Consider the following 27,831-nt stretch of genomic DNA (forward strand, 5'->3'; position numbering starts at 1 on the left):
GGGTTAAATATGCCATTTTAGTGTCTGTATGTGTATTGATATCCATGGAAAATATGGCTTTTGCAGACTTGGCAATAAAATCTAAGGTTTTCAGAAACCCCAACATTTTTTGATGAAACCAACTTTGCAGGATTTACAAGTGCAAAAAGATGAAGCTAGTAATTCCTCATTTAGGTCACTGTATTTTTTAAGACATATATATCAAATTGATTTAGAAATAAACAAGTGTGATACCTAAATTAGTCTCGGCTGTTTTCTCCCTCTCAAGATAGACTGTTTTAACATTTTACACAACCACTGCTGTGTGAACATTCTCCAAACTGCACTGCAGATTTTTAAAATAATATTTTTAGCTGAGCAATAAGGCCACCATCCATTGCACACTCATGTGGGAGTAAATGCCATTGAACTCCTTTGGACATACTTCCGAAAAAACATACATAATCTCAAGCTGTTTCTGAATATCCTGGACATTTTCTTTCTTTTTAAAAAGGATATAGCACAGTCTTTTAATCACTACCGGGATAGCTTAACCCTATGAAGAGTTGGTCATGTCCTTCACATCTGATTACATGCTGTTCAAATATTGTATTTCTTTCTTTAGTATACTGCTGTTCATCTGAAAATCACAGTGTGGTTAACAATAAAAAACACACACAATGAGAACACAAATTACATAATAAAACAAATACAAACCAATAACCTATCTCCCACAAACACATTTGAAAGGCCAAATGCCTGGTATTTAAGTAGCTTCCATGAAAGATTCTCTATCACTAAAGTCACATTCACATTTCAATATGTCCTTTGGGTTTGTGATGTCTGAAACATTAGGCTGGTCCTATTAAAGTCAATGGCAAAGCTGTCTTTACCTATTAACTAAGAAGTACCCTGCTTCATCCAACTAAAAGTCCATCTAGTACAGTATCCAAAATAGGGCACTGCACATGGAAGTGTTAATTTATAAAAGCTTATTGTCATGTTTGTTTACTTGACTTCCTGCGGCATCCCATACACCACTTAGGGGAGGGAACTGCAAAAGTGACATGTACATGTCACATGTGAATGTGGAAATGCATGAAGCTTTCAGATAATACCACTTCCGTCTTGAATGCAAATTTGAGGAAGAACACTATATCATTGCTCACAAGGTGTGTAAAGTTTGACTGAATTGGGTGTAATGCATCTGCTTCTGCTGCCATGCAGAATGGGAAGACTTTTTCAAGAGACAAGTGCTGGATGGCAGGATGGATGCACCAGAATAATAATGCCAGGGAATGGACCTCTCAGTAGTTTTCAGTAACACTGACCATGGTATCCTCCTGGCCCATCTTCCTGGGCTGAGCTTAGGCACAGCATAATGGTGATTCCAATCCTTTTGGAGCAATATTCCCAAAAGGAAGTGTGCACAGATTTCTGCTCCATCACGTGGCTTTTAATCTAGAGGGTGCCTCAGAACTCCATCTTTTCTCCAAACGTTTGCCTGAAAATCCAGAGATACAGGCTATAATGTCACCAGTATACGGGTTTACCTTTCATCTTCATCTACCGACCCCAGGGAGGCTGTCATGCTCGTAAATAGGGGTCAGGAGCTGTTGTTGTTTTTTTAATTGGATTTTTTCTGAACTAGCTGAGACTTAAACCAAATAAGATTAAGGTTCTTGGTAGGAAAACCAACTGCTCTAAATGGAGCTTTGTTGCTGACTATTGATTTGGGAGGACAAGTCTGCAGCTTTGAGGTTTTCTTGGACTTGGAAGTGCTAGGTACATCATAGGATGGTACACCAGCAGAGACCATACCTAGAGAAGGGCGACCTAGTCTCTACTACTCATCCACTGCTCATCTACTGACTAGAATATTCCCGTGTGTCTTCATTTGAAGGACGTACAGAAGCTGGTACAAAATGAAATCACCTGGATTATATTGGTGACCACCCAGAGACACCACAGCAGTGAAGGCTGCTGTACCTAATTGGCATGAGGGAACTAGGATTTGTCTTCCACAGAGGATTGGTAGCTTCATTGACCTCATAGATTAGATAGTGTGAGATGGATTATGCTTCCTATAGTTCCCTCCATGAATGGACTGTGTGTGATGAGCAATGGTCAGATACTGGTTGATCCCAGGATAAGAACCAGGGTGGAATTGCTTAACGGGGATGACAACAGAATGTATTCATTCTAAGTATCATCTTACTAAAGAGTGGTAGCCATGATGCGATGGGTATTTATTTGTGCCATATGTGAATAATGCGTGTCTCATGTCCTTGTTTCCATTTGGGGAAAACAATAGTTTTTTCAAAGCTTTAGGAAAATTACCACCCTCATCCTTGGCTGCAGCAGATTTTTAAGATTTTCTTTAAGAGCACATGACATTTTGAAGAGAATCTTGGGAATTCACTGAAATTATCATATCTAATTCTGTCTTTCACTTCTCACTTCCCTCAAGAGTGTCATCTTTTTTTTTGTTTTTTGTTCATCTCCATCAGGATTTTCATAAAAGGACAAAAGGATTTTCCTTCTCAGCTGTTTTAACTCATTATCATTTGTCAAATATTGGACATTCCAATAATCCATCTTTAATACTCTGCTTCTAATAATACTAACCATCTGTTTGGTTGATGAAGATTTTGCAAACAGGATTAGCTAAAATTGAAAACTGTTCCACAGAATTAATCCACTATATATTAATATGCCAGGGCTGTTATTTCTTAATCATAAACTCCAAAGTCTTTGGAGCTCTCATTCTGTTTTAAGATGGTATCATTTTTCTGTATCATTACATTTAAAGATTTTCTATTTGAGAGGCTTCAGAAGAGCACCTAGGTAATAACAATACATTTGGTCCTCATAAATGATTTTATACATATTGCATTCATTTGGGATGGTGAAAGCAGTCTAAAAGAAAAAAAGGAATGTTGTTAAATGAGTTTTGGCATTGATTTATATAATTTATAAAAAAGAGTTTCAGTTTAGGTTGGGGCTGTGCTTCCAATGAAAGTAAATAATAATAAAAAAACAGAGGCAATGATGAATATTGTAAAAGTCATTTGATGTATGCGGGTAGGAGATATTTAGTATTTAGCCCGATGCAAGATGAGTGCCATACTCTATAGTCACCTTTGACTGCACTTAACCATCCAGGGGTCCTTTACCTTTTTAAATTTAGTTACACTTATAATTATGAGGTGGTCCAATGGCCTTTTATGTCTTCTTCTTCTTCTTCTTCTTCTTAACTGGTTTAAAAGTTAATGCCACATGGAGTGGCTAGGAAAAATCCCTGTAAATGTCTCTGAAAATTATTTTATTATTTATTTGTATTTATTGATTTTGTATACTGCCCACTATCTGTAGATTTCAAGGTGGCTCATAACATAAAAACACAATACAAAAACACAAAATACATAATAAAAAAGAACAAAAAAAGCAATACAGTCCCCTCTCCACATCCCCTCTCTTTCAAACACATTTAAAAAGGGTATAAGATGTTAATCAGCCAAAGGCTTGGTTGAAGAGGAATGTTTTTGCCTGGCACCTAATGGTGTATAATGAAGGTGCCAGCTGGATCTCCCCAGGGAGAGCATTACACAAATGGGGAGCCACTGCAGAAAAGGCCCATTTTCATGTTGCCACATTCCAGACCTCACACAGAGGAGGCATATGATATGACCGTGACAAACAAGAGTTGTGAATGTCGCCTGATGGAAATTTTGTCCCTGGAAATTGTGCTATGTGTTCATGCAGCAATATTTACAGGCAGTGATTATTATTTTAGGGGTACTCAAGGGTATGCAGTACTGGCAAGATTTGTTGTTGTTGTTGTTGTTGTTGTTGTTGTTAAAAAGTGTTACACTTATTGTAACAACTTCATGGTAAGTACGGGCACCTATTTTTCTAGAAAAAAAGCACTGTATCAAAGGGAAATTCTAGCCCCATTTTAGAAGCATCTATATATTGGCAGCCTTGAAGTGCATTCCCAGTTGTTCCTTGGCAGGTAAGCTTGCATTCAATGCCTTTTACATTTGGCACCAAATGCATCCCCCTTGGAATCTGCTGCATTTTCAAGCTCCTGATCAGGAAATCTGGAGTGCAAATGATCCCTACTGAAAGCAGATCTTGAAGCTTTGTTGATTAGCAGTGACTTCAAGCCTGCTGCTTTGTGGAGTTAAAAAAAGAGCCATGATGAAATCAGCTGACTGGCTGCTGCATTGGGGGGCGGAGCTCAGGATCCTGTCCCCCACCCCTGAACTAAGTGTTCTAAAGTGGGACCAATCCACTACTGTGCATGTTCTTGGAAGTCTGCCTGATAATAAATGGTGAGAAAGGATGTGAGTGTATTTGAGGCAACAGGTAAGAGTTGAAGAGTCTCAGCTGCTTCTAAAATAACATTACAAATGAGATTTCTTCTTAATGTAGCAGCAATTCAATACTTCCTCTTGTCCTTAACTCTTATAATGTCTCTTTTAGACATGTATTTTCTGGAGTTCCTAACATTCCAGGATCTTCCACATATTGATTACAGAACAGTTGAGCAGTGTGCTTCTCTACAAAGTTGGTTACTCTGTCCAAGCTGAGAGTAAAAGGAAGTGATTTTGAATAAAGGTTTATCACCACTACCCCTGCTCAGGTCTGCAATGCATGTTTTTTTTTTTAAAAAAAAAAAATCCTCTTCTAGGCCCTTTTACCTCAACAATGCTGCTCCTACTCTGGAGTGGGTATATTGCTTAAATTCCTCAGTGCCCTGTGACTTGTTCCTTTATATTGAACCTTATGAATTGTTTTCCTGAAAAGTTGCACCTTTCATTGGGGACAATATGATATCCTGCAGACCCTATAGCACAACTGCCAGGAAGTTGAAGTATCAGCCCTCAATGCTTCCCTCTGAAACCAGCCTTGAAGGTTTGAGCAAAACCACTCCCAACCCATCAAGCCAGCTCAGTAAAATATATACATGCAGAAGATCATAAAAGAGGTGCCAGAACTCACCAGGAACACCTTCCTCATTCTTTTAGAATGGCAATGGCACCCACCTGAGAGGTTCTGGAACTGAGTTCCTGTAAGCTCCCTCTGAAAGAAGCCCTGCTATAAAAAGTATAAAAAGCTGGTGAGAAATTATGCCCAGCAGGGTAATACTTCACCCTCCTCTCCTGGACAACTAAAGCCACTTTGTTCTATTCAACTTGGACGTAGACTGAAATGGGTCCAGATTTATTTATATATAATATGTCACTTACCTATGTATATTAATAATAACATATATATGTATTATTTTCATGACAATAACCATTCAGAAACTGGTTGCTTTATTTCTTTTATGAATTACTTATTGGCAGGCTGGGTTTGGAGCCAGCTATAGATCAATATTTTATACTGAATCATTTGATTCATAAATATCTTCACATTAAAAACAACAATAACCAGAGACTTTTGTTGGTTTTATTGATCCCCTTTCCACTTTTGATTCAATAAGTAGAAATATTTATGAGCCATATTAGAAGATCTTAATAGAGATAGCAGGCTTTTAGTACCCATTAGAGCTCTATTGTTGCATGACATGTGTGATTCCTTCATAGACACTCACACTTAATATATGAATGTCAAGGGTGCTGGGAATCTGAGCTAAGATATCCACATAGCGAAAGTTGTCCACAGTTACAATCACCACACACAGGCAGCTTAGGTCCAAATAGTTTTACTGCTGCAGAAGATAATGCTTCAGTAATACAGTTACATACATTGAAATATACATACAGCTTGTAAGATTTTAGATACAGATACAGATATATACAAGCACAAAGTATATCTGTTGCTCCAGCAATTCAAGACGTAACACATATTCCAATTCACAGACAGACTTATTGACTGTCATTCAGCACAAGCGCCCGGACCGCTGAGCTGATGTGCCTTAATGACTTATATAGACAGCACTGGGCCATTGCCATAGCAACTGGCTTGGCTGACATTGCACCTGTAAAGAAATTTACCCCTTCTTCCATGTCTAGTTCTTCCAACAAAACATGGGACCAGCTTAGACAGATACCATTGGTGCCAGGGCTATTATATTTTCACATTACAAAGAAAGGAATGTCGTTTGTAATTGGAATATATAGTTTATTTACCACCCCTATTTTCCTTTTCCCCATTCTTATACTGATTTTCACTTCATTCTTAGCCTTCGGAATGAAAGACCTGAAATATTTAAATAAGAATGTAATGTCATAAGAGTTTTGGTGTTGAGTCAGCCCACTGGTACTTAGATGTGCATGACAATTCTTAGGTTCATATTTACTTAGATGCAAGTAATATGCCTTTTATAAATCAACTGGCATAACTACATTATAGTTCACATTTCTGCTTCGGTAGGCAAAAGTTTATTTTACATCAAACTTAAAAGTTTTATTACAAGTTTCTTTTTTGGAAATTAGACTGCGGTTTGTACTTATAAATTATATGCCCCTATAATTTTGCCAACCTGTATGTGAAATGGAATTACTTGATTTCCTTTTCTAACAGTTTATTGCTGAAATGATTGAAAGAAAAGTGTATGAATGGCAGAACATGTGTGCAATTTCTCTACAAATGTGCTAAACTCTCTTTGGTTGAGTGGTTTATAATAAGAATAAATTTGATGTTTAGACATATACCATATCATAACATTGAAAATGCCTTTTGAAATTGAAATGTGTGCTAAATTACAGTGGAATAGTGGTCTTCGCCAGGAAGAGTGAACTCTAATGATATTTGTATAATACACTTTGCTGAATTCCTATTATTTTCTGGACACTGTAGGTCCTAGGCAATGAATAACCCCTACTTTTATTGAGCCACTTTCACAAGCTTTCATCACATCTCTTTTAATTTTTATTTCAGCAGGCCAGCTTACCATTGTGAGTAGAGTGCTTAGTATTGTTTTCTATGTTAGCGTATGTCAATTGGTGACCTCATTCTCATTTCTTAAAAGCAAGGTAACAGCAAAAAATGTTTGTGATCATATTTATTTGTGTGATATGAATTGGCTATCAGAATAGCAATGGAGTATAAATGATAAAAAACTAGGAGTCTGACTTCTTTTTTAAAGCAATGTATGCCTACGGTGGGATTCACTCAGCATTTGACCCCATCTGCATGTTCAAAACTTTTCCATATACTGCAGGTCATTCCTCTTACCCATAAGCTTTATTCTAGATGTTGAATCCCAAGACTGAATTGCATGAGGGGAAAGTGTGGCTAGTCATGGCAATGGAATAGAGGAGGCAGGACCAGTGAATGGCCTCGCTCATTCTAACCCACATGCTTCCAATTTGGGCTATCATCACAGGGAAAATAGTTTCCTGAGAATGGCTGCATATCATACTGGCAGCAACTCATTCATATCAAAAGCCATTTTTAGTAATTATTTTTAAAGTATTTAATACTTAAAGTGAATTGGTTCATAAAAAGGGACTGTGAGAGCTAACCTGAAGCACTGGAAGAGACTAGTAATCAATTTCAGTTGATAAGATCTTTTTGAACAATGCACATGTTCCAGAATGAAATTGCTTGTCATTATCCACACTCCCCCTCCACTTACATATCTGCTGGAGCAACAGAAGGAAAGCAAAAGATAAAGATAAATCAGTATAACCAGCCTACCAAGATATCTTGATGAAGCTTTTCCTTTCTTGAGGCATGGATTTTTCATCCTACAAATGGCTGACAAAGACAAGAAATGTTCATATTATCTGAGAGTTCCTAGGCTGAATTAATCTCTGAAGTAATGTAACATAATGGCAGACGCATTACAGAGTGCTTTCATTTGATATACAAATAATAGTACTCAGATGTACCAATCACTATGGACGTTGTTAATAGTACATATTCCCTTTGTGTGGGGAAATCTGTATTGTAGACAGGAGTGTCATTACAGAGGATGCTTTTCCTTCACTCCACCATTTTAAATCAAGAAACAGCCACACAAAACTGCAGTTTCACTACACCTTTAAACACAATTCAATCTAATAGGAAGAAGAGCAAATCATGTCTTCTACTATTGGGACAATGCCATACAAACATACAATTTTCCTACCTCCCAGCTCACCTCTTCAATGCATTCATTCAAGTGAAACTGAAATATAAAAATTACTCTTCCAAGAAAAAGCTTTTTTATATGAATGTGTCAGTGTGAATCCACTGACATGGTTTTGTCATATTTTCCCTGTGTTCAGCCTCTGGCCGGGCAGGTTTTTTCCTGTATACATGTATGTAGTGGAGGGGAAAGGGATTGAGAGAGAAGACAAAACTTGTATGATATCCCATCCCTAGTATCTATGGTGTAGCCTCAGGTCTCAGTAATAGGGTAAAATAATACAGATAGTTCATGGTCTGCAGATTTTAATAGCATTGCTCATAGGTTGGATCATCTGTAATTGCCTACTCATTAGTAACACAAGGAAAGGACTTCTGTTAGCCTAATTTCATTTTCAGTTATGACGGTATAGAGATTAGTGACCTTCTTCATTCTCTAAAAAAATGAGGTACAGGTGTAACTTCTTGGAATATAGGTTTATACAGCGGATAAATAAAAAACCCATTTCTGAGTCCTAATTCATAGTGTGCATTACTATCCTCACACATCTTTAGAATAGTAAATTAGTGATAATGTGAAAAGACATATCTTAAACACAAGTAACTTTTTAAGGGAGCTTGGAAGTAAGGATTTTGTTTGGGATTTCAAACAAAAATTGAATTATCCCTGCATTGCCTGCAGTCATCTCTAGATAAAACAATCTTAAATAATTTTATTTCTCCAAATAAATATACTTCTTAAGAAGCCAGATTGCTACCCAATTCCATTTCTCCTCAATTTATAACCCGCTCAGAAACATTTTGGGGCACTTGGAAAAGTATCCAGGACCTATTCTAGCAACACCCCTGGGATGATTTATGCAAAAAGCTGACCAGCTTCTTCACTGGCAGATGTCTTCACAGAAATATACAAGTGATTTGATTGATTGATTGATTGATTGATTGATTGATTGGAGTGGGGCCACAAACATGATTTGAAGTTCCAAGGGTGTCTTTGTGGGGAAAATGTAAGACATGGCTGTATAAAATTAACAGTTCTTGAAATCCATTGATTGATGTAATAAAAGTAAGGTTATAATGAATAAGTCTTAACCAATTTATGGCCTTATTGAGGCCAGCTTAACTGAAGGAATAAGTTAATTTATATTCCATGGCACCATGAACTATTGAAAGCTCTGTAGTAAAAAACTAATACATGTTAAATGTTTCCACAGGAGAAGCTGTATCACACAATATCACACAAATAGAAGTAAAACTCTTACTTAAGATCACTGGGGAAATGGCAAGTTAAGATAAGAGACAGTGTCTTCTTTAACAGGAGCTAACATTAGATATGCAGCACACAGAATACTGGATGTGGGGAAGAGCACTATGTGTTGCGTCCATTAAATACTTCTATTTTATTTTCTCTAAAACATTTTAAAATCCTGTCATTTGCCAGAAAATGCCTTAGTCAACAAGAATGCAACCACAGTAAAACTATTAAAAATGGATGGTGTAGTGCCACAACCCTGGTAAGTAAATGTTAAATGGTGCGGGAAGCAGGGAATGCCACAGAGTAGAATGAATTGCAGACCCTTGGAAGAAATGCAAAATGGAATGTGAAATTGCATGTGTGTCCTAAAACTTCCCTGGGTGAGTAGGGACTGCAGATGATCTGGCATCTTATCCCCAGGGCAGTCAGCCCCATTCACTTGTTGCTGTGGCTCTGATCCTGACTTGAAAGTTGAAGAGGGCTCGTAAGTCAAGTGATTAACATCTACAGCCCCTCAACTTTCGTGTTTCTTGTGTGCTTTCTCCAGGTTGCCAATTTCCATTAATCAAGGCATAGCCATGACTTACAAATACTTTTTGTATTTGTACTTGCACTGCTCTCACATGTACCTGCACACTCCTTAGTGTCTTAAGTTTAATAAATAAAAGACGGTATGCTTTAAGGAGGGAGAACTTTAGCCATGCACTAGGTTGTACATATTGTGCTGAGTGCCAAGTTCAAGTCTCAGTTATCTGATTCTATTTGATTTTGAGCATTCATTTGCTTGAGGAAATAAGAAATGTCTCTGAATTTAGGTATGATTGCTTTGGAATATAAAGTAGGGATAAGTATACCCAAGTCTCACTTCTTCAGTGTCTAAAAAACAGAACAAGCACTTGAATTCTTGTAAGCTTATAAATAGAAGTAGATTGTTCTGTGTAAGCTATAAACACTTACTTATGCTTTTCCCTTGAAAGCTAAACACATAACCTTTTTAAAAAATTAACAGGCTACAAAGCTGAGAACACTTAAGTATTGTGATGTGATTTAAGGCTGTGCATGAAAGGTCTGCATGGCATGAGTACTAAATTGTTATTAAAATTCTGTTTCATTGAAAGGGGTCATAGATTAGATTTTACACGTTTCAGTTTCATGTACTCCAAATGTTGTGCTTCTCACCATTCAGGAACAGTACATATGATGGTAGATGACTATCAGTTTTTAGCAACAGGCCTCCACACATCCAGCAAGAAAAAGCAACAACCCTGTTTCTCTCCATCATACAGAGAGAAAGTAAGCCTCAAAACTTTAGCCTGTTAACCTCATAATGGTGTGTACAGAAACAGTCTAGCACACATGGGACATCTTTATCTCTGATAAGAGTTGCCTGGTCCAGATCCTAGGACAGGGGCAGGAAACCTTTTTATTCTCTCATGGGTAATCTGTCAGATGCTGCATACCAATGGGCAACGGGGCCAGAGGCAAAGGGGCAGAATGCAAAAGGGGTGAAATCAGAGCCAGAGGTTGCTGCCCTTTCTTCTTCTGCTACTTCTTCACCATTTTCTGTCTTTGCCACCTGTGCCCTAATGGGACTACTGTAGACGAAGGGTATTACTGCTTCTCAACATCAGAAATTCACTTTATATCACCCTCTTCAGATGTGTATTTGCAACTACTGCTTTCAAAATCATTTACTATGCTTTTATATTCAGAACTTTGCTCTGCTTTTTGTACTATGGATGCTTAATTTGGCCATTAATCTTTGGTGTCAATATTTCTCTGAAAACTGAAATATACTATAGTTACTGAATTTTCCTTTTTTTTAAAATCATGGGAGTAATTTTTATAAGAGGTTGTTTAAGCATGACCTCTTCTGCCTGAATCTATGAGTCTGTCATCAATCAAACCACAATTTTTTTTTTGTGTGTGTGTGTATTCATCATATATCTAAATCTAATTTCAAAAATGATCCTTCATACCAGTATTTATGATTACTCATCTGACGTTTCAGTAGCTCTCCCTAAAGGGGCAAATCAACATGAACCAGTGGCACATATTAGTAAAGTTAAATTGCTTCTGAAGCTGCTACTCTACATAACAAGATATTACTGTACAATAGTTTGCCACCTGAACCCACTGACCTCCTTTTTTTTTTTTTTAAGTGTGGGAGCAAAAATATTAGGAAGGAGCAAACAAGACCATTATCTCTATGCTTGGCTCCATAAAATTTGACCTTTGACCTTTTATATTGTTCTACACTCTGATGTAAGACATAGGAGAAAAATGTAACAAATTGGGAATGATTTCTTTTAAATAATTTATCATTGAAATACAGTACCATTACACAAAAATAATGCCATCCAAACTTATAAAATTGTTATTTTTTAGTATTGTTGCTTCTTGCTTCTTACCCACATGAGAACATACCTGAGATGAGCAAATATATTTTTATGACATAAACATCAGAAGGTTATGCAAAATATTTGTATAAGATTATTTTAAAATTACATTTCCACTACATCAAATATAAGGCTGGAGACCTGGAGGAAATTTTAGAAGTTAGTAGGAATTTGAACAGTTAATTGATGGGTTGAAACGTTACAGTGCCTGCTGCCAAGGTCAGAGAACTTTGTGCTGAAGCCAGACATTCAAAAGTAGGGATAAGGAACCTTTGGTTTTCCAGATGTTGTTGGACCCCAACTCCCAACAGTCCCAGCCAGCATGGTCAGGGTGATCGGAGATGTAGTCAAAAACATTGAGAGTGCTAGTTTTAGGAAGGCTGGGTTATCCAGACTTCTACTTTGGTTTCCTTATATTTGGGCTGTTAATTCTGTTCTGCTTGGCAAACATCCATATCAGGCATGGATAATACTTGTGGTTTCTCCTAGTCCAAGAGTAGATTTCTCTAGGTCCAACTGTAGCTTCGTTTTTACATTTTTTTGTATAGGAGCGAGAGAAATCAATTACTTGTCATTCCTGTTCTCATGCTTCTTGTCACATTATAATATATAATTAATAAAAACTAACCTGCCTCCTGTTTGGTGTGATGTGTATCATATGAAGTTCTATATGCATCAGTTTCCTACTTTTGGATATTACATAAGAATAATGCAACATTTGATTTTTCCCTTCTCCCTACCCAAAGCTATCCTTTTGGTGAACCAGTCAGACTAGTTTAGGAAAGAACATGAGCCTGCAAAATAGTCATTTTTCATGAATTTTTCATTTCTTCATGAAGTGGGAATTACTGAATAAGTCAAAAAGTAGTTTTCTCCCTGCTGTTTTATGTTTCATTATGACATTGCAATGCTTCCTTTTCCTATCTTGAAATACTCTAGCTGTGAAATCTAAAGTAAAATTAGCATGCCTGAAATTGTGCTTGTCTGTTAAAGAGAGTGTCTCTTGTGTGATTCACAAGATAACTTTGCAGGAATCCCAGACAGAAAAACAACACTCATTGGTGCTTTGCTAGAATGTGTTTTGAAGTACACACTTAATCAATAAAGAAATTTGGAATTGTTATTTTAAACATACTATGAATGTGTAAATCTTTTAATAAGTTCATTACTAGTATAGATTCGGTATGAAGTATTGAAGCAAATAACCAAGACTGAATTCTTTCCAGCCTTTTAACGGTAATGATTGGCTGTAGATAACCTGACTCTATCCTGCATTTGCTAAAATTATTGGGCTGAATCCAGGCATGCTCTTCCATAAATGGTAAGAGCTTCTTCCATTTGTGGAACAGACTTCTATCCAGTGGAGAACCACATGATTTGATGGCTAAATAACGAGAAAGATGCAGAGGCTGAACTGAACTAGGATACAAGGCTGAAACACTACTATTCCCCTTCCTGTACATCCATGAAAAGTGTATGAATTAAAGACCAGATTGACATAGTTAACAACACAGCAGACCTTCCAGTGACACCACCCATCTATTCAGTACAGAGTAGATGGAGAAAACCCCCAAACAAGGTAGATTACCCAAAAATGCCTGCTTGTCCCCTAAGCCAGAGGTTTTCAACTTTTTTAGGACCACGGCTCCCTTGACCAACTACATTCTTTCTACGGCACCCCTGGAGGACTCAGGAACCCAGCTCTGTCACCCCTTGCCTGCAGAGCTAGCAGCCTCTCACCCCTTTTCGAACACGGTCCCTTGTGGAGTGTTCCCTCAGCTTCCTCTCCTCTCTTCTCCCCTCTCCTTGGAAGTCATCTGGGTCGCCACAGCTGCTGCCCCTGGTCTCTGAGCTGCCCCCATGCCCCAAAGAGAGGCGCCTCCTCACACTGCCCCACAGGGGCCTGGGAAGCACCCCCTGGCCAGATCCAGAGGCACCATTCACCTGGGAAGCTTGTAGCAAAGGCTAATGCAACAAACAGCTGTGCAAGCCTTTGGGAGGCAGAGCCGCAAGAGGGTATCAGAGGAAGGGAGGGAAGGAAGGAAAGAAAGAGGAACAGAGGCCATTGTTGCCTGTGGAACCCCTGATCATCATTCAAGGCACCCCAGGGTGCCACAGCACACTGGTTGAAAACCACTGCTCTAAGCAACCAGCAAGTCACACTGAGACAGGGAGGAAGAACAGGTACTGGGGAGAAGCGGGCAGGGGAAGGCTGACTAGCCATTAAATAGGGCTTTGACATCACCCAGCCTCCTGTGCCGCGCAATGCATGTGTGAGGATGCAGAGCATCCCAGGGGAGTGTGCCTAATCAGTTGGCAGGCTGCAGATGTGCCCTGCTGGCTAGCACCAGGGTTGAGCAGGTCGTGATGGAGGAGGAAGGGAAGATATGTTTTGTCAGTTCCTCTTCACCGCTAGCCCACAAACTCTCCTCCCAGAGGGACCCCCAACTTTGGAGCAGCTTTTCAGGGAATACAGGAGGGGGTAGGAAAGTGCAAAACCCATGCATAGGAAGTCTGGCTCCACTCTATTGTATTATATATGGCCATTCCCCCACCAACTCAAATAACTGTCATCAGACAGTTGCCATTATAACAAAGTGTAGCAGAGTGAACAGAAGCAGGACCACTCTATCAGCTCAGCTAAAAGTCAGCAACATTTATTTATTTGTTTATAAGAATATTTATAAAGTGCCCACTCATATAACATAACAAGGAGGTATATAGCAACATGTACAAATACAGCAAAACATAATATATGTTTAAAAAAAATCAAAATAATCATAAACATGACTTGCATATTTTGAAGGGGGGGAATGTAGGCAATTATATAGACCTGTCAACATAAAATGGTATTTAACACACATCTGAAATTAGCAGCAGAATCCCTGACTCATCTCTATGGATCTTCCTGAAATGTTTTCCAAAACTGTTCTTTGCTGCAAGCACTTTGTGACCAAAGATTAGCTTCCCAGTTTGCCTTTTTCCTTCTCTGTTGTAGTGCCTATTCCTTTTGTGTTACGACTTTTAGATTTTAACTGTAAGAAAAGGAAATGTCTTATTATTGACATTTTTAAAGCCTCTGGGGGCCTTTGTGGTGTTCAAATAAATAAATGAAACTGAAATCTTTATATCCAGTGTAACAGTATAACTCTATTTTGATGAAATTGGTTAAATTTGAATTGGTTAAATATCGGTTACATAAGACAATTGTTGTTGAACTTAATGAGACCTCACCAGTGCATGCCCATAAATAAGCTAAATTGTGCTGTTGAATTAAGTTGTAGTACTTAGAATGAAATGTCCATTAGGTTAAAATGCTGTATATTTCTATACTGATTATGGTTTAGATTGTAATCAAGCATTGTTTCTTATTCAGATTTATTAATATTCCTTAAAATACACCAACTGCCTTTAATTGGAAATAAAAACAGAAAATATAAGGGAGAGCACTGAATGTTTAGTGCAAATATAATAAGTCATTACCTAGGAAATTAAATTTATTGCATCAACTGAATTGAATTAGTAAAGTTTCCAGTCTTGCAGGCTCCATACATTAGCTTTTGAAGGCATTTTTGACATTTTTTACTCCATGCAAAGATGAATGTTTATTTCTGTGTCCATCAACCACTAAGTGCTACACAACTGATACAACAGAAGACCTTCTACCACAAGCTTGCAGTTAATTGGATTTTGCTTCAGAAAATAAGCTTCAGTTTCCAATCAGTACTGAATGATGATTGTAGGCAAATGCGTTCCAGCTTTTTCACACCTTCCAAGATCCATTGCTGTATACTCTCCACAATTATACCTTATTGCATTGATGATCTGTCAGTCTCACAGTTTAACATTAATTTCCTAGTCTGCTTCTGCCTTCTCAGATTTCCCCCCTTCTCAGTTTATTGTCAGCTACCCATAAATGTCCTGCTAATCTGAGTGCAAAACAAACCACACCAAGAAAAATCTTTACTATGCAGTCCTGTGCTCAGGAACAAGTTCTACTGAGTACAGCAGAGCTTGTTCCCATGTAAGCAGGTATAGAATTGCAGCCTTCTTTCATTCTCAAATTCTAGCAATGTGATACGGTTTAAAGTACATTAAAGTACATAAAGCTATTTCTTTAGCTTCATCAAAAGTTTGCTAAGACAGCATTAGGTGGTCTACCAGAAAAGAACAAATATATTTACAGGCATAAGTAACTGTACTAGGAAAATAGCTGAAAATTGTCTAATTTCTCACTTTGCCTAAAAGAAAGAAAAGATTTCTGTGTAACTGAAATTGCATATTTTTCAGACAATGGGTCCAACAAAAGCATTCTTCTGCCTACTTTGAATGGAAGCTGTTATTTATCTCAGTACACTTAAGAGTCATAATATTGTAGTGCTTTTCCCAGTAATGACTTCGAAAGAAAAGTTTGCAAAGGCAATCTCATACTCTATTTATTCATGTAAAAGGCATTACAGTGAAGACATGAGAAGATTACATTTCTGTAGCTTCAGTCCCCATGGGATTTGGTGGCACATTAGCTGTTCTCCATCATCAAATACTTCAGTGAGCAGAATGAAATCAGGTGTCACTCTGATGTGATTTGGCATTTTCATAAAGGATTTGTTTGTTTTCCTTTCTAAATTGGATTGTGTCACTTTATAGGTTAAACCAGAGTGGTAATAATAACTTCTCACTATACAGCAGATATGAGAAAATTGTGTTCTGTTTCTTTTTCTTTCTTTCTTTTAAAAAACCTCTCTTTTCACTAGAGCCCAATTGTTTATTTGTTCCTAGGACCTACTGGGTTTCACATTATTGTGTGATACCTGCATACATCCTTCAGCTAACAGATGATTGATTCACTATGTTTGGGGAAAGGTGGGGAGACAGGCCTTCATTTTGGAAGAATCCATGAAGTTTTTTCAGAAAGAAGTCTCCTTTGCTAGATTAACTCTTTCTTTTTAAAAAATAATTATAGGTGGGAAAACCCACACGTTTTATTAAGATTATATTACAATTAGTCTTGCTTCAGTATATGATTGATTTACTTCTTTGTTATTTGGTGGGTTTATAGCTGCCCTTCACCCCAAAGCTTTCGAACTATTCTAATGGGGGGAAAGAGCAAAAGGAAGGAGTGTCAGTGACAGACTGGAAGATGTTTTGGATCTAGTAAATGCGAAGTCTGGCCATTCCCCTTAACACTCCTATCCCCATCCCCCACTACAGCCCTGTGGACAGGGGGAAAGTATGCTCTGAGGCTAGCATAATTTTTCTTTCCAGCCATTCCATCACCTTCTGGATAGCTAAGTTGGTTAGAGCATGGTGATGATAACACCACGGTTGCAGCTTTGATCCCCATATGGGACAGCTGCAGTTGGAGTAGCTGAGCCTTGTGGTCCTTTACAACTCGGCAGTACTATGATTCTTCCCTGTTCTGGTCTATGCAAGACTGTCTGGGTTTGGGATTTGGCAGCTTTACTGCCACAGATTTTCCCCTTCCCACCCTCCTGTATTGTTCTGCCCATATCCTAACCAGATATCCATATCCATACCTGATCCCCTTGTTATGTTATACAAACACCATACCTTTTATTGGAGCCCTCATTCTCGAATTCATTTCTCTCCAACTCCTCCTACTTCTCTCTCTCTCTCTTTCTCTCCAAACCTCTTCTAATTGTCACCTGTTGCTATCTCTAACTCCATGTGGGGTATAAACAACAAATTATTATTATTATTATTATTATTATTATTATTCCACCACACTCTGCCATTGCCAACCATTCTTTTGTTACACAGCTTCTTAGAGTGATTTTCATTACTGTTCTTGAAATAAAGGAGATGCTATAAAATATTTACACACACACACATACAATTTTGGTAATGTGAAGCAGTTGAAATGTGATGAGTATTTCTTACCTCATTCACAACTTTCACCATAACCAATTGATCAAAACATTCACATCCATGTTTTCTCACTTATCACTTTTCACATGAATAGCAGTCTCTTTTGTATGGATCTGATAAATCATGGTAGACATGAATTTCAGAAATTTTGAGTGTGATATAATTTATACATTTTTAAAAAAATCATTTTATACTGTTGCTTTTATTGTAGCATGCTCTGCTACAAAATATTTTTTTTCAGAGGCTTTATTTTTCTTGTCAGAATTGACTAAAGATGCTTACCAATTTACATTTAAATCACATATTGATAAATCCCCTTGAAGAGCAAGTTTGATGTTTGTGACTATCTGCTATCATTTATAATGCAGCACAATTATTAGACACTAAGTTTCACTGCATGCAAAATGGAAACAAGCTGATCAGCATGACAAAAACAATACAGCTATTCAGATATGCTTGTGTCATAACGAGGGCTGGCTGCACTATGTACCAAAGGAATCCAAATTTATTCCAAGGAAGCTCAAAGTATTGTGTTTTAGAATGAATTATGTATATCAAGTACATTTGCATGGTGTTACTCACTTTGCAAATATATTCTTTCTCCATTACAAGTTCAGAAATTTAGAACAGCTGAGCTTCATATTTGTATGTGTTCAAGGATTAGAATGACAGAAGATAAAAAGAGCAGGGGAAATGGATGGCAGGGCATTTGGAGATAAGGTTACATAAAAGGGTTGTAGAAGCAGGGCTGCAAGGAATAGTAATTGTTAGGAAGGTACATGGAGCTGTGCATGACTATTAGTCTCTCTCCAGCCCATAATCAATGGTTCTGAGCCTTCCGATAGCACGTCAATACATTCTCACAGCATTGTTTGTGACGTTGGGGAAATCTGTGTTCTGGGATATAATGTATGAAAATGGGAGGTTACAAAAATGTTAGTCATCATCATCATCAAACCTTTTATTGGCATCACGTACAAACATCCAAAACAAATCAATACAGAATTACCACTTCCCCAGTGGCACAAAACATTTGCTAAAAGAAAGGAGGCAGAGCAGTCTATCGTCACAGGGAAAAAAATGTTAGTCAATGTCTTAGTAGAAGTTATCGTTTCCTAATGGGCCTAAAACTCAGACAAAATCAACATTAAGCATCTGTTTTTCTGTTCAGCCATGCCAAGCAGCCTTGCACCATGCTGCTGTGTTCAAGAAGCAATGTATGACCTTAAGCCTCTCTGAATCCTGGTGCTATTTCTCAGCAGCAATTTGCATGAAGGAAGTGGTTGAAATAAGTGGTAGCACTTATGCAAATTGTCATTGGGAAATTGTGTTTGCATTCCAGGTCAGACATTATTTTGTATTCTTTGTGGAGTTCAAAACACTCAAACCTAACACTGCAAGTGCTGTAATGTGTGCCAGCAGCCGCAAGGGGGAGTGTCTGCTTTTTTTCTTTTTTTTCTGTTTGTCCCTTCTAGAATTATGGAGGTTCAGTAGTATATGGTTGTTGAGATTGCCCTAAATTAATATTTTCTCCTGTTACTGAAAAAGACTCTGTATTCCTGAGTTTAAAATATTACAATATGCCTGGTGCCCATAGTATCGTATGAAAGCTTCATATTGACATTGACCATTATGAACTCATTTTCTAACCTGTTGATATATTGATATTTGTTTGCCCCACACATGGAATGAAGAATTGATAGTAAATGTTTTGGTAGAAAGAAAGCTCGCATCAGTTGTGAAAACAAATGCAGGCAGGTAAAACCTAGACATTGGCAAATCTGCCTGCCTGCATTTAGGGCCATACTTCCACAGATAAATTCCCTGGCATTACTAGAAAGAAAAAGGCATCTTCCCATAAAGAGAAGCCATGAATGTGTTACCTGGCAGCTGCCTCTGCCACCCAGTATTGAAGGTGGCAGTGTGAGGGGCGGGGGCTGCAGACAGTATGGAGAACCAAATAAAATCACCTCTTTTCCTGTTCCACTAATGATAGCCTCTACTAGATCAAAGATCCTTCCATCAGCAGGACACCTTTGCATACAAACCAGTATTTTATGGTGTTTGTCCTTCCTTTATTCAGATGGAGATTAATAAAATAAACTTTAACAATAGTGAAATGGTAATTAACATGTATTTGGAAAACATAAACTATAAACTTTATATTAATTTCCTAAGCTGCATCTCAAACCTTTTTCTCTATACTGTACACACATCTTGTCAGCATAATCTGTGTTATTTTGCTTCTGGTTATTTCTTCAGAGAATAAATCACTGCAAAGACAAAGATAATACTTTGTGATATAGCGTGGTTTATGAAATTTAATATCCTTGTTGGACTAAATCCCGTTTCCAGCATAAATTCCAGTATAAGGACGCTTCAATAAAATTCAACTCCTTAGATTTTTATTGACTTTCAAGTATCATCTTGGATTACATTAAATTATGAAATTCAGATTGCTCTAAGGAAAGTAGCATATGGAACTGAACCTTGATTTCTAAGTATGCATTCTAGCTGTAGTTAGTAATTGAATTGGATTGAAGTTGGGATTGTAAATGGTCCAGATATATAAGCAGGTTAATTTTGCCATTATATTTGGTGTGAAGACCTCCAGCATTTCTTGTGTAGTCTAAGAATTTAAATCAGGACATGAAAGAAAAAGAGGGAGAAAGAAAGTGTGAAAGTAGAGAATAGAGAAATTGAAGGTGTGCAGTTACAATTCCCCTGTATAGGATTCGGCCATCAAGAATTAGACTATAGGAACAATTATGAGCATGTTCTGAGTCAGACACAAGTCCCACTGTTCAATTTTCTAGTGTGTGTATAGTTGACCTCTGTGCATGTTTGGTGGCCTCTATGTCTTCTTTCTATTATTCACCCTACCCCTTTAAGGAAAAAAAGAGAGAAATATTTTGCGCTACCAGTAATGTGTCATTTCTTATCTGTAGAAAGCAGAAGAGATATTGTTTAATGATAATATTATTGTGGGAAGTTTTCACTGTCTAATTTTGCAACAAGAAAATTTACATTACTAATGCAAGTTAAATATAGGTGTTTGGATTTATACAAAAGGAGCTTAATGGAATTATGACTTGGATAGATCACTCCATTTCACCCTAACTCATATTGTAATTTGAAGCATTTGGTCTGGTGAGCAAAATGAAATAAGCTGTGTCCCTGTAGGCAAAATTCTGTGTAACAAAACCAAGAAAGCAATTATACATCATTATGTGGGCTTGACATTGCTGCGAAATCCCAATACCAAGCTGGTATAGAAATTGAACAGTGGAAGGTGGAAGTCCTCACACCACATCCCCCCCCCCCCAATTTAGACTTGAAGAGATTGCACATTTTGGAATCTCATAGAATAGAGTGGGAAAGTGGCTCAATGTGAAGTATTTGCCTTTTTTCAACTGGTATTTAAAACTGGGTCACCCTTTCTGATTTATATTATGATTATTATTAATGTTAAAACCTAGACTGCTAAACATTAAAATATCTAAGCAGTATACAGTTCAACATAGCACAAAATAAAACATAACATAAAACATGGCATGGAAAAAATCACAATGCAACATCAGTGGTACAGAAGTCCAACTTTAGAAGTCAGAAAAGTGCCAGGCACATGTATGTTGCCCCATCAGGTTATGGCCTGTTGTCACAGTGGATACACTAGATTAAGTGTTTAGGATCAGCATATTGGTTAAAGAAGTACAAACTCACATCAGTTTTAAACATCCAGAACAAAAATACATTTAGAACTAAATTATGGCTCAAAGTACTGTATAACTCACTTTGTTCTGGGACTGCTCATACTAACATGTCAACTATACCTTACATGACAACCTTTCAGGTGGGAAGAGATTTGAAAATCTACTGTCACCATGGACAGTCTGTCTGAGATTCATGCAAACTACATATTGGGTAATTTTTATTTGAGCTGCCTTTGGGAAGGAATGAAACTTTAATGAATGGCATAGGAATTGGCACTGTCAAGACAGGCTTTAGACACATACACTGTCAACTGGATTACGTAGCACAGTTACTCAGTGCAGATGTGGTTGTAGTTATGAATGGTAAACAGAACGTATCACAATATGTATTCAGTGGTCCTATATTGCTAAACATTCCTCCCCTGTAGAGGTCCTCAAGATGTACAATATTTTAAATGATGTACAATTCCACTGTCTTTTAAATATTATTTTGGGTGATTCAATAGCAGAAGTTTCTGCTTTGTCAAATACTTTAAGAAACAATGCTTGCTTTTTAGCAATATCTTATAATCTGCCATTAAATGAGTGTTAAATAGGTACCAACTCAGCATCCAACTGTTCCTGTAATCCCACTGAACGTCTGGGCATAATACAATTTAGATGCTCTTAAACACACTTCAGGTAATCAGCTCATGAACACTAATCCCAGTTAAATTAACATCCATGTTGTCTGCATTTTTTCTAATTCTATTAATTTGTAGATACTTTGGTGATAGAAACCTGGATGTGAGATGCTGCAGGCATTACATCCAACCAGAGGTAACTAGAGCTGCTGAAAAATCTGGCAAGCAGCCTTAACTCTAGCAAACAGCAGAGGCAGCACCAAAGAGTTGCCCAGAAGAGCCACTGACTCAGTATCAACAAGTGTGTTGTAGCTCCCAATGTTGCAAATCTGCCTCTACACCAGCAGCTGTAACCACTATGATAGCCACTACTGTGCTGCTAGCAGAATCATTTGGAGGATTTGTATCCTTTTCAGTTTGATTTCTGATCTGCTTCAGGAATGGAAACAGCTTTTATCACCTTGGCAGACAATTTCATCTTTGCTGGCAACTGTCAGGTGGAGTGCATCACTGTTGAATCTTACAGAGCTTAAAGTGGTTCTTGATGCCATCAACAATATTTCTGAGCTCCCTGGATGAGTTTGTTAATGGATGTAGCATTTTATGTTGGTTCTGATCATGCCTGGCAGGCAGGTCTAAGAAGGTGATACTGAAAAACTAATCTGCAGCCCATGGCCTTTGAATTCTGGAATTCATTAGGAATCCATCTTGTCACTGTGTTGTTCAGCTGTTACATAAAACTGCTTTGTGAAGTGTAGTGGAAACCCTGAACCAGTGTCTGAGATGTAGGCTAACAAGCTGAAGCTTTACCCAGACAAGATGGAAATCCTGTTAGTAGAAAGAATTCCTGACCCAGGACATGTGTGTGATCTGCCCTGAATGGGATTATACTCCTCTCACAATAGCAAATAAGTAGTTTGGGGTGTTTCTGAACTCAGTTTTGTTCCTGAATAGGCAGGTAGAAGTCATAACTAGCAGTACTTTTTCTCAGCTTCATCTAGTATGTCCCTTCTCATTCCTGAGGAAAGGCTGGTCTTACATACTCTGGTTACTTCCAGTCTAGAGCTCTGAGTAGGGCTGCCTGTGAAAAATGTCCAGAAACTGTAACTGGTACAAAATGCAGAAGCTAGCTATTGACCAGATCCCACTAGTTTTAAGTCTCCGCCCCCACCCCAAAATTAAATATGGGTTGGATACAGGTGAGAGGCAAATTGAAATCAATGGTTTTGGTTTGAGCGATTCTATCCTAAGCATGACTAATCCTGGAATCATCCCATTGATCTTGTCACTGTATTGACATATATATTGTCAAGAGCCTGGACATCCTATTATTGATGTGGAAGAAAATAATAGAATAAGGACCAAGACAGAAGTTTTGTTAAACATATATATGCCACCAAGCAACCACATGTCTAATTCCTCTTCCCCTTCCCCTGCTAATGGAATTTGTCTCATATAATGTCATGATCTATGTTTTCCCTTCCACACTGTCAGAAAACAATGCAGTGGAGTTGGGGTGGAAAAACACAGGACATCATTAGATCTTAACATGAGCTGAGACTAGATATTACAGGAGAGAGAAACTAGATGTAGTTGGGTTTTTTTGGTGGGAAACACACTTGTACTTTCTTGTTTGGTCCTAAGAACACTGGTGGTAGAGTGATGCTGAGCTTAAATTGCCTGTGAGCTGACTGAATTTCCACAACTGCTTCTTAGTGACAATACAGTTCCTTCTGAGATACTCAAGTAAAGGTTATATACTTGCACAGTTGATTCAGTTGTTCTTAGCTCTTGTCAAAGAAGCTGCTCCCCACTTGTGCATGATTATTAATTATATTAATTTATAAGATTCATGGGTACTTGAAAGCCAGTGTGGTGTAGTGGTTAAGAGTGGTAGACTTGTAATCTGGTGAAGTGGGTTCGCATCTCCGCTCCTCCACATGCAGCTGCTGGGTGATCTTGGGCTAGTCACACTTCTTTGAAGTCTCTCAGCCCCACTCACCTCACACAGTGTTTGTTGTGGGGGAGGAAGGGAAAGGAGAATGTTAGCTGCTTTGCGACTCCTTCGGGTAGTGATAAAGCGGGATATCAAATCCAAATTCTTCTTCTACAATGAAGCACCATCTGTAAATGTATGAATGTTACTCTTTACAGAAAGTTTTAGGCAGTTTAAAGTGTTTCTAGAATGCGAATTAGTATCTCTCACAGGTGAGCAGAAATTCAAGGTGTAAAAACTACTGATGTACATTAAAAGTTTTAAAACTATTTGAGCATGAATACATTCCAGCCACTTAAATTCTCTTGGTAGGTTGATAGCTGCCTTAATTTCATGGCAGTCCTTGACAGCTGCCCATTGAGAAGTACATTTTTTCAAAAGAAATCATTTGTATTTGCCATATCAGCAGTCATCTCAGATGATGAGAGACTGACAGGTAAAAAGCAAAAACTTCATAGGATCAATATATTGTTTCCTTCTTGTGAATCTGATGAGTTTTCAGATTAGTGCCCCCTTCCTGAATGAATGATAATAGGACAGATTATCCTGCTAGCCTGATCTGTAACAGCAGTGTCAACTTAAAATCAGATGTTTTTCCTTTCCTTTCCTTTTATATGTCTCACATGTATGACAGCTGTTAAATACTAATTACTGCCTGTGGTATTAAATTACAAAGATTTACAAATATAATATAATGTAGCCTGACACCTCATTATAGATTATTTGCTCCAGCAGGATGTGACAGAAATCAACAGGAAACTACCATTTGTTTGGAATATGTTGCCTAAAAGAAGTCTGGGTATGATTGGAGGGACCAACAGCATCTTTTTCTCTCTCTACCCAAATTATTCAAATCACATAATAAATAAGAGAAGTTTCTTTAATATACTGCCTTTATGTTTTTAACCCACCTACTCTGCCCCCTAAAATGGCAGCTTACCAGTAAGAATTAAGAGCAGTCAGCAAACCACATATTCCCCTCTGATTCCATAGGAGAGGAAACTTTTGCAGATGGATCATGTACCTCATCCACATGTCCCATCAGGTCTTTTGCTGCAGATGGGCCTGGTGTCAGTTCTGTGGAGATGCTGGAAGATATCTAAGGTAGCTCTGGAGTTAGGGTCCTCGTACTGACATCTTCATGTGCTTTTAACTTAGGAAACAAAAAACCCCCACAAAAAACCCCAAGTCAGCCAATGGTAACAGGATTAAGAGGAGGTTTTATTTTATTTTATCTTATTGAAAAAATTGATTAACTGCTAGAGAAAAATATCTTCCACAGGAAATGTAAAGAGACCTGCCAAGATGCTTGAAAAAAGTGGGGGAGGGGGATTTCAAACTTAGATTCTTTTCTTTTCCTAGGAAAAATAGATCATGTTCAATTTCAAACTAAATTGCTAGGTCTGTGGGCTCTCTTTTTCTAACCATTTCTTTTGTTCGGATTTTCCTTTTAAAGAACACTCAAAGCAGCTAAGAAAAAATCACACAATACAACTTGTGAAAAAAGAAACAAATAGATCAAAAGCACATTTCATAACCTTGGCACCATGGCAGAGAACCAGTAGTCAGGGTATTGGCTTTGAGACCCTGTAGGAGGGAGGCAGTGTGTCAGAGACTCTCATTCTATTGTATCTCATATTCTAGCTCAATGGCTGAGTATAGATGATAAATTAGTAGTTCATTTAGGAGGTGATCATGCCAGTACAGGATTGTGTGAACTTTCCTTCCTTTATTAGTTAATACATATGGGAAGGGCAAGTAGAGTTTAACATAGATTATGAGCTCACCATACTTGCATGTAAATGATGCAGCCATTTGAATCCTCCACCATTCTATCTAAATCCTATATCCTAACCTCAACAAATGAGCATAGCTTAAAGTGTGGGAGTGTTGACAAGACATTCATGTTTGTCAGAGTTAATATCAAGGTTTATGCCCACTCTCTGACCAAGGGCCAATTTGCCACAAGGGTACCTGGCAGCTGGTGAGCCTTTACCCTAAAGTATCCATTTTGTGCAGTGCAACTCTCCACTACCAACCACCACCATGAAGACTAATATGTTCCATAATACCTGCCAACACTTCATACAACCAAGAAAATCCCTTCTTCTATCTGAGTGAAACTGTCATTTGTGTAGGAGGGGTGGGATAGAGTGTGATTTCAGGTTAGCTTGGAAATTATATGTGCCAGTTCCAATGTTTTTGAAAAATGGCTTGTCTTATTTTTGGCCAATTCTAATCCAAGATTCCCTGCTCACTTGTGTCACCTCGTGGGCAGTGTTTGCTGCCTGGAGCAGCTGCGAGTCCTGGTTTAGGCCATCTTCTTCCATCATAGCTGAAGGGGGGTGCCCAGTGACTCTCCTTTTGGTTGTGCTGGTCTGGTGGGAAGGCCAATCAGGAGAGTGGTGGAGGGGGCTAGACCAGGTCTGCCTCCAAAGTATTTAAGAGGGTGACCCTTAGAAAGTCGCCTTCTTGGGAGACCGACATGGGATTTACCACCCTTTTACTAGACTCTAAGTGGCTTGTTCAAATGTAAGTGGGCACGCCAACATATGACCTTGTTATGGTTTATACCAGACTTCCTCAGCCTCGGCCCTCCAGATGTTTTGAGACTACAATTCCCATAATCCCTGACCACTGGTCCTGCTAGCTAGGGATCATGGGAGTTGTAGGCCAAAAACATCTGGAGGGCCAAGTTTGAGGAAGACTGGTTTATACAGTTGCTGGGTTGGGGGAAGGGGAGGATTTTTTCCCTGCAAATAAGTTGCTCTTTCTGCAGGTTTTTGCCTACCTCATAAGCACTGTCACAACTTTGGTGAATAAGGCAATGATTTGGATCCTTAGTTTAATGGGTGCCCCATTAAAGGAGTCCAGGAGGGGTATTGCTGTCTGGGAGCCCACAAGGGAGGTTATGGGCCATAGCACCTCTCCCAATGGTGACCTTCAGGATGAAAGCACTTGGTACATGTCAGGGGTGACTCTCAGCTCAGGGTTGACCCCACCCAAATTATCTAGCAGCAGATGGACTGCTTGGCACACACCCAATTAGATATGCAATTAATAAAAAGTTGTGGCCTATTTCAACCTAATACAAATATCCTGTGGTTTTTTTCTACGGTTCACCATTCCCCTTCACTGGGTTGTGGGCAGCATGCACCTGGGCAGCAAACACTCCCCTCACACTCTACTTGTTTCCTGAGCTCTTCTTTGATTACTTGACCATTGACTTATGGCAGGACTTGCCAACCTTTTTGGACTAATGGGCACATTTCAAATTTTGAGAGCTTTCTGAATTGCCAGTCACATATTGGCTGCCATGGAATGGGTGTGGCATAACACAAAATAGAAAGAGACAACTGCCCCCAACAACCTTATGCTTATCATGGGAAGTCTGCTGTAGAACAGTGCAACTCCATAACCTGAAACATGTGCAAAGTGAAGTAGGCACAGCCTGCTTGCCATTTGTTCAATTTCTCACCTTTTGCCTCCTTAGTTACTCAGCACCCTTGTTGAATGTCTAGGCTGCCATGGCCCAATTGCATCCTTTCCTGTCTCTTAATTGGTGGCTCTGATGTTTGTAGTGCACTGTATTTCTAAACAGAAGTTGGTTTTTATACTTTGAGAATCTTTCATTGAAAATATGCTAAAATATGTATACTGTTTTATTGCATTGTTTAGCATTTTACTGCCACTAAATGAACGTTTACAAACAAGGATGGAATATTGATTACCAATAGAAGAATGCACCTTTGCGTATTCATGAAGACAGAGCATTTGGTGTCAGCAGATTAGATATTTGGATGAAACCCAAACACAAGCTGCAGTTTTATTGTGCTCCCTATGTCGTGTTTGATTTTGCTGTATAACACTTTTTAGACAAAAAAGGAAACAA

General features: G+C 38.3%; 1 protein-coding gene and 1 long non-coding RNA gene across 8 annotated transcripts in view; one reads left to right on the forward strand and one right to left on the reverse strand.

Moving 5' to 3' along the window:
• NCAM2 (neural cell adhesion molecule 2) overlaps nucleotides 1–27,831 on the forward strand; it is a 206,076-nt gene that overhangs the window by 22,748 nt on the left and 155,497 nt on the right. The gene's annotated exons all lie outside the window — the stretch shown is intronic.
• LOC308476063 overlaps nucleotides 1–27,831 on the reverse strand; it is a 35,984-nt gene that overhangs the window by 1,245 nt on the left and 6,908 nt on the right. For 2 of the 5 annotated variants that reach the window (XR_013985669.1, XR_013985670.1), the window contains exons 2-6: nucleotides 27,418–27,532; nucleotides 24,880–25,092; nucleotides 19,799–19,880; nucleotides 7,633–7,692; nucleotides 4,579–5,082 (exon numbers count right to left, since the gene is read on the reverse strand). This is a non-coding gene — a long non-coding RNA (uncharacterized lncRNA). Of the gene's footprint in view, nucleotides 1–4,578; nucleotides 5,083–7,632; nucleotides 7,693–19,798; nucleotides 19,881–24,879; nucleotides 25,093–27,417; nucleotides 27,533–27,831 lie in introns of those variants that run through there. The other 3 variants (XR_013985666.1, XR_013985667.1, XR_013985668.1) reach the window with 3 other exon arrangements.

Source organism: Podarcis pityusensis (genome assembly GCF_964106645.2).
Source record: "Podarcis pityusensis genome assembly, chromosome: 4".
NCBI lineage: Eukaryota > Metazoa > Chordata > Lepidosauria > Squamata > Lacertidae > Podarcis > Podarcis pityusensis.